This window comes from Petromyzon marinus, chromosome 15 (genome assembly GCF_048934315.1).
Source record: "Petromyzon marinus isolate PM22_M1 ecotype Great Lakes invasive population chromosome 15, UKy_Petmar_22M1.pri1.0, whole genome shotgun sequence".
Classification (NCBI taxonomy): Eukaryota; Metazoa; Chordata; class Hyperoartia; order Petromyzontiformes; family Petromyzontidae; genus Petromyzon; species Petromyzon marinus.
Window position 1 is genome coordinate 20,845,919 of NC_133681.1, and position 7,939 is coordinate 20,853,857.

Below are 7,939 nucleotides of genomic sequence, written 5' to 3' on the forward strand. Positions count from 1 at the left end.
CCTAAGACAGGAGAAGCAAAATGCACTTCTTCAGGAAGTGATATTTTTTTCATAATGCAGAGGCTGTGCCTGATACACATCTTTCACGTGTTGTTTGGCAACCCTGGTGCCCAGTAAACGCCATATGGCCAGATCTTTGCATTGAATTCCAAGTATTAATTCCTCCATACTTGTGCACAGTTGAGTTTTTATTCCATTCCCTTGATGAACCATGTTTTTTAACTTTACATCATAGTAAGATTGTACATGCCGATGAATAATTAATAGATGCTTGAAAACATCTATCCCCCACCATCTGCCTGTGTTTGGCCTAAAACCCAATCACCCAGAATGCCCAAATTCACCTTACATACTCTAGGAATGTAAGCAGGTTAATGCCTGTATATCCATCACAATCATCACTCCCAAATGTGAAGACATGTCACGAGACTCGCTGACTTTTCTTAAAATACTTGAGAAATACAAATCATAGCTGAATATTTTCAATTCCATGTGTATAAGCCTTTGTCTCAGATTTATTGTAAAATAAATATACATGTACAATATAAACATTCAAATATCAGAAAATATTTAATGTATGTTGAATTTCTTTCACACTGTACATAACCAACCATGCTAAACAAGACATGATAAAAACAATCCAAGTCATGGGTTGCATACAATATGCAACTTTGGTTTATTGATTACAAATTACATAAAAGGTTCTGAAATTTTACAATACAGGTATAGTGCAATCTAAATAAGCAAATGTACTTTTACAGTGATTTCCCAAATGTTTATAACTACACAAATACTAGCATGTATGTTCCCAATAAAGTAGTCTCCTTCCAAAATGGCTAAAACCAAAATTAGTTTAGTTGTGCTCACAATATTGTTCACATATCCGTTCTATTTCAAGTGACATTTGAGTCTGTATGGATTTGCTGTGCAAAATACTGCTGCAACCATTCAATAACTCCAACCCTGAACGAACTTTATCACATTTTTCCAATACTTTGTTGTGGCACTTCCATTAACAGGGCAATTACTGTGCCCCATGGGCCCCACAAGTTCACAAGTAATTGCGATTCACACCACAGCACCTGAAGTACCATTGATGTTTAACAACCATGAATTAGCAGGACCAAGCGAACGTATCCTTCTGAGTAGAAACCTCGACCACCGCCATAAAATGCTTTCGGGCTTTCTACATCACGGGTAGTCAGCCATCCTTGTTCTCCTTGATGGTGTCAACCAGCTCTTTCAGATGCGACAGGTGGTACACGGCCCTGAGAAGAGACACGATTGAGAGAAAATTACTTGGTTGACTTATTATCAAGGTGAAAGCCAGAAAAATCTCACCAAGTCTCAGGAGGGTTTGGCAGTGATATTTTGCAAATTTCATCAGCGAGTGGTATGTGAGAGGAAAACGGAGAACCCGGTGAAAACAGAGGGAGTAAAATGCAAAACTCCGGATATAGATTCAAGATTCCATTGCCGTATTACTAACTCCTGGTTACCTAGCAGCCAAAATCTATAATATATGCTATTTCAAAACAGTCTCCCATCCAAGTAATAACCAGGCTTACCTGCTTAGCTTATAACATTCAAAATCTGACATCATACTTAGAGGCGGTGCAGCCTCTATGCTGTGCGTGAGTGTGGATATAAAGATAAATTCACAATGGCGTGGAGGGGTTTTCCCAGGGACGATCAGCCCCTAGAAAGACGTCCGTGTTGAAGCTGCCCGGGGAGGGGGCCTCCAAGCCGGGGGAGTCCAACTCCATGTGCGCCCTGCTCAGCAGCTCCTCCAATGAGGCTGTGCATCAAGAATCACGCATCGCACGTCACAACCACATGGGTGGCCGCTCAGCCGTCTCTGTGAGAAAAGACTGAATATGTACCTGAAAACATATGAAATGTCATCTGCTATATACAGACTATATATATACACACACCTAGGGATCTATTGTCCTCTGACACGGGCTCCTCGTTGGCTACATTCGTAAGGCCGGAGATATCCAAAACTTTGAGCCACTCTGGGTACTTTGGTCTGCTTTGCGGGCTCTGAGCGGTACCTGCTCTCTTTGTGCTGGTATCCGTCTCGTGGCTGCTGGTCTGGGAGTCCACATCGCAGTCACGCAGCCAGGCCGGGTACCTGAGCTCAGGAATGCTCGTGATCCCCGACACATCCAGCTTATCCTTTTGGCTTGTCAACCACCTGAGATAGGTACTTGTCGCACAGCCGCCGTTCGGCAAGTGCTCACGCCTAGTTGCTTCACTGCTCCATAAGTACAACAAAACATTCGTCTGGTTAGAAAAGAAATAATTTTCGGGTTTTGCCGACAAATTTAATGGCATCACGGCCTCGTTGCTTCTCGCTGTTGAGCTCAACCGTTTAGTTGGCTTATTGCCCCTCACCAATGATGCGCCGAAGCTGTGCGCGGTGACCCCGAGAGATGACCGCTTGCCTCTGTGCGACACTGTGAGGTCTCGGTGGGCGCCAGGCGAGCGGAGCAAGGACTTGGAGGAACCGTCAACTGGCGCCGCTAGGAGCTGGTCCGTGGTTAGACTGACCGTCGGGCTATGAGCCACGACCGCTGCAGCGCAGCAGTGAGGCTGCACGTGCCCGAGATGAGGTCCTCCACAAGCAGCATGCCACCTGCAATGTAAGACCCACAGACATTTTACTGGTACACAATGAATTTGCTCTCCCCTAGATTCCTTGACCCCTGAACGGCAATCCTGCAATGTTGCCTTACTTTGCACCATCAGTAACTAATGATGTTATCCGTTTGTGGAGTTTGTGAGAATATGGGATAAATCAGTGCATGAGCTGTTATTGTTTAAACTTCAGATGTGTCCAGTCTAGGATCTGCAAATTTTGACACAAAGGTTGGAGGATCACTTAGATTTCACAAACTTTACAAACTCGATAATCAGTGAAGTTGCTGGAAGATGACAGGAGAAAGAAATGCATGCACCGACCTATCTGTTCAGACCTATGCTATCCTCTCATATGCGTGTGCTTACTGTGGATAGTTTTCTCTGACATAAAATGAACTCATTAATGGAATTTGCCAAGCATCCCAGTGTGGGACTCTCACGAAAATGTATCTTTAGACCTTATTAAGGGTTTTTTTTCTAGGGGAATTACATTACATTCATGATAGCATAGCATAATTGACAAGCACCCAGTACAAGCAAAAAAAATGGGGTTCTCCTCTCCAATTATCCCCCATCCAGTCAACTAGCTTCGATACCTTATGAGACCTCCTTTGCCAGTAACAAGATATAGTAATAGGTTTTTACCCTTTTATCTGGCACAAAAACTGACACTTTTATACAAGGGATCATGTTTGCGATAACCACAACGCAAGTAGTCAAAATGCAAACAAGAAGATGCTAAGAATAAGAAGACGCCTTTTGGCGTCTTCTGGTCCAACACCAGTGGAGACTGGGATCTCAGAAAAGCCGTCTCGGGTGTGGACCAATCAAATTCAAGGACAGTGCATATTATCAGTTGTCTTTTTTGTTTGCATTTTGACTACTTGTGTTGTGGTTATTGCAAACATGATCCCTTGTATAAAGGTGTCAGTGTTTGTGCCAGATAAAAGGGTAAAAACCTATTACTATAGCTTCGATACCATTGCACCGCCTGCACACTCGATAGCCACTCGAGTGCAAGCACCACGGAGCGATTCCTCGCGTGGCGAGAGGCGCAACCCACCCTCATCCACACTGTGCATCCTCCTCTCCTCCGCGCGTCTCCGCTCCGCCATGCTGCGCGGTGCTGTGCTCTGCACGTATCCTGGGTAGCGGTGACGCACAGATTCCGCTCTGCTCAAAGTCCTCGATGTAGGCGTCCAGCGCACCGCTCGCCTACGAGCAGCACTGCTCTCCGCACACCACAGGGCTGTGCTAGCCCCCGCTTCCGGTCCGGAGCAGCGAGCTGCCCTGGCTGCCGCGAGGGCTTGTGTCCGTCACCGTGCTGTCGCCCGAAGGGCTGTTTGTCTCACCACCGTTGCAGTTCATTTTGTACGATTTGGGATGCCCGAACCGGATGGGGCCAGGGAGAGGAATCGCTGTGGCTACCAGGTCACCACTGGTCCTGGTATGGGGGGCACCATGAGGAGCTGCTGTGTGCGGAAAGTGGGTCCGACGTCACAACGCATGGGCCAGCGTCGACCACTTCGCGTTAGCAGCTTCAGCGTTAGGTCTCTTAAGCTACTGTGGCTGTTGTCCTTTTTTCAACAAAAATTCCAGCCTTTCCCATGCTTTCCTTCATCACACCTGCAAGCTCTATGTACAATTGAAGTGTCATAAATGCTCTACCTGCCTACTACTACATTATGAATGATATACATTTAAGAATTAGCTGGAGACAACTCCATGTTTAAAACACACTGTATTCAAAAGAGAAGGCTTAACATTTAACATTGGTTAACGTTTGGCATGTACACCTGCATATCAACAAATTACAGTACTACTAATAAAATGAATGCTACATATTAATAGTGGTATTACAGTAGTATGACTACTTATATTTATATATTATCGCACCTCCGAAGAGCACGGTGGGCTTGGTACGGTGCGAAAGAGATTCAACACACATACAGAATACAATACTTTCCGAGCACATTATGCATACCGAACCTCCAAGTTCCTTACCCTACCCTGAATAACAACGTGTGCAGAGTACAGCTCCTTTTTCAATCCATTGCTGGCTGACAGCTGTCCCATGCTATGCAGCTCCCAGGGGGAGGGGTTATTTACCGTACTTCACCACGCTGGTCAGTGTGAATTTGGTGATGGCAGGGGGCTATAGAAGTGCATTACAACAATGTACTGAACATTGCTGCACAATGTCAGGGTGCTATAGAAGTGCATTACAACCACGTACTGAATACTGCTGAACTGGTGGCAGGGGGCTATAGAAGTGCATTACAACCACGTACTGAATATTGCTGCACTGGTGGCAGGGGGCTATAGAAGTACATTACAACCACGTACTGAATATTGCTGCACTGGTGGCAGGGGGCTATAGAAGTACATTACAACCACGTACTGAATATTGCTGAACTGGTGGCAGGGAGCTATAGAAGTGCATTACAACCACGTACTGAATATTGCTGCACTGGTGGCAGGGGGCTATAGAAGTGCATTACAACCATGCACTGAATATTGCTGCACTGATGGCAGGGGGCTATAGAAGTGCATTACAACCACGTACTGAATATTGCTGCACTGGTGGCAGGGGGCTACAGAAGTACATTACAACCATGTACTGAATATTGCTGCACTGGTGGCAGGGGGCTATAAAAGTGCATTACAACCACGTACTGAATATGGCTGCACTGGTGGCAGGGGGCTATAGAAGTGGATTACAACAATGTACTGAATATTGCTGCACTGGTGGCAGGGGGCTATAGAAGTACATTACAACCACGTACTGAATATTGCTGCACTGGTGGCAGGGGGCTATAGAAGTGCATTACAACCACGTACTGAATATTGCTGCACCGGTGGCAGGGGGCTATAGAAGTTCATTACAACCACGTACTGAATATTGCTGCACTGGTGGCAGGGGGCTATAGAAGTACATTACAACCACGTACTGAATATTGCTGCACTTGTGGCAGGGGGCTATAGAAGTGCATTACAACCATGCACTGAATATTGCTGCACTGATGACAGGGGGCTATAGAAGTGCATTACAACCACGTACTGAATATTGCTGCACTGGTGGCAGGGGGCTACAGAAGTACATTACAACCATGTACTGAATATTGCTGCACTGGTGGCAGGGGGCTATAAAAGTGCATTACAACCACGTACTGAATATGGCTGTACTGGTGGCAGGGGGCTATAGAAGTGGATTACAACAATGTACTGAATATTGCTGCACTGGTGGCAGGGGGCTATAGAAGTGCATTACAACCACATACTGAATATTTCTGCACTGATGGCAGGGGGCTATAGAAGTACATTACAACCACGTACTGAATATTGCTGCACTGGTGGCAGGGGGCTATAGAAGTGCATTACAACCACGTACTGAATATTGCTGCACCGGTGGCAGGGGGCTATAGAAGTTCATTACAACCACGTACTGAATATTGCTGCACTGGTGGCAGGGGGCTATAGAAGTACATTACAACCACGTACTGAATATTGCTGCACTTGTGGCAGGGGGCTATAGAAGTGTATTACAACCATGCACTGAATATTGCTGCACTTGTGGCAGGGGGCTATAGAAGTGCATTACAACCATGCACTGAATATTGCTGCACTGATGGCAGGGGGCTATAGAAGTGCATTACAACCACGTACTGAATATTGCTGCACTGGTGGCAGGGGGCTACAGAAGTACATTACAACCATGTACTGAATATTGCTGCACTGGTGGCAGGGGGCTATAAAAGTGCATTACAACCACGTACTGAATATGGCTGCACTGGTGGCAGGGGGCTATAGAAGTGCATTACAACCACGTACTGAATATTGCTGCACCGGTGGCAGGGGGCTATAGAAGTTCATTACAACCACGTACTGAATATTGCTGCACTGGTGGCAGGGGGCTATAGAAGTACATTACAACCACGTACTGAATATTGCTGCACTTGTGGCAGGGGGCTATAGAAGTGCATTACAACCATGTACTGAATATTGCTGCACTGGTGGCAGGGGGCTATAGAAGTTCATTACAACCACGTACTGAATATTGCTGCACTGGTGGCAGGGGGCTATAGAAGTACATTACAACCACGTACTGAATATTGCTGCACTTGTGGCAGGGGGCTATAGAAGTGCATTACAACCATGTACTGAATATTGCTGCACTGGTGGCAGGGGGCTATAGAAGTACATTACAACCATGTGCTGAATATTGCTGCACCGGTGGCAGGGGGCTATAGAAGTGCATTACAACCATGTACTGAATATTGCTGCACTTGTGGCAGGGGGCTATAGAAGTACATTACAACCACGTACTGGATATTGCTGCACTGATGGCAGCGGGCTATAGAAGTGCATTACAACCACGTACTGAATATTGCTGCACCGGTGGCAGGGGGCTATAGAAGTGCATTACAACCATGTACTGAATATTGCTGCACTTGTGGCAGGGGGCTATAGAAGTACATTACAACCACGTACTGAATATTGCTGCACTGATGGCAGGGGGCTATAGAAGTGCATTACAACCACGTACTGAATACTGCTGCACTGGTGGCAGGGGGCTATAGAAGTACATTACAACCATGTACTGAATATTGCTGCACTGATGGCAGGGGGCTATAGAAGTGCATTACAACCACGTATTGAATATTGCTGCACTGGTGGCAGGGGGCTATAGAAGTACATTACAACCATGTACTGAATATTGCTGTACTGATGGCAGGGGGCTATAGAAGTGCATTACAACCATGCACTGAATATTGCTGCACTGATGGCAGGGGGCTATAGAAGTGCATTACAACCACGTACTGAATATTGCTGCACTGGTGGCAGGGGGCTATAGAAGTACATTACAACCATGTACTGAATATTGCTGCACTGGTGGCAGGGGGCTATAAAAGTGCATTACAACCACATACTGAATATTTCTGCACTGATGGCAGGGGGCTATAGAAGTACATTACAACCACGTACTGAATATTGCTGCACTGGTGGCAGGGGGCTATAGAAGTGCATTACAACCACGTACTGAATATGGCTGCACTGGTGGCAGGGGGCTATAGAAGTGGATTACAACAATGTACTGAATATTGCTGCACTGGTGGCAGGGGGCTATAGAAGTGCATTACAACCACATACTGAATATTTCTGCACTGATGGCAGGGGGCTATAGAAGTACATTACAACCACGTACTGAATATTGCTGCACTGGTGGCAGGGGGCTATAGAAGTGCATTACAACCACGTACTGAATATTGCTGCACCGGTGGCAGGGGGCTAT

The 7,939-nt window shown here is 46.1% G+C and overlaps 1 long non-coding RNA gene across 1 annotated transcript; it reads right to left on the reverse strand.

The window, feature by feature from the left end:
- Nucleotides 1-520: 520 nt before the first annotated feature.
- On the reverse strand, nucleotides 521-4,289 carry LOC142924663 (uncharacterized). Its single transcript, XR_012941776.1, has 4 exons — nucleotides 3,710-4,289; nucleotides 2,401-2,641; nucleotides 1,663-1,798; nucleotides 521-1,268 (listed from the first exon to the last, which is right to left on the reverse strand). It is a non-coding gene; the product is annotated as an uncharacterized LOC142924663 (long non-coding RNA).
- Nucleotides 4,290-7,939: the final 3,650 nt, after the last annotated feature.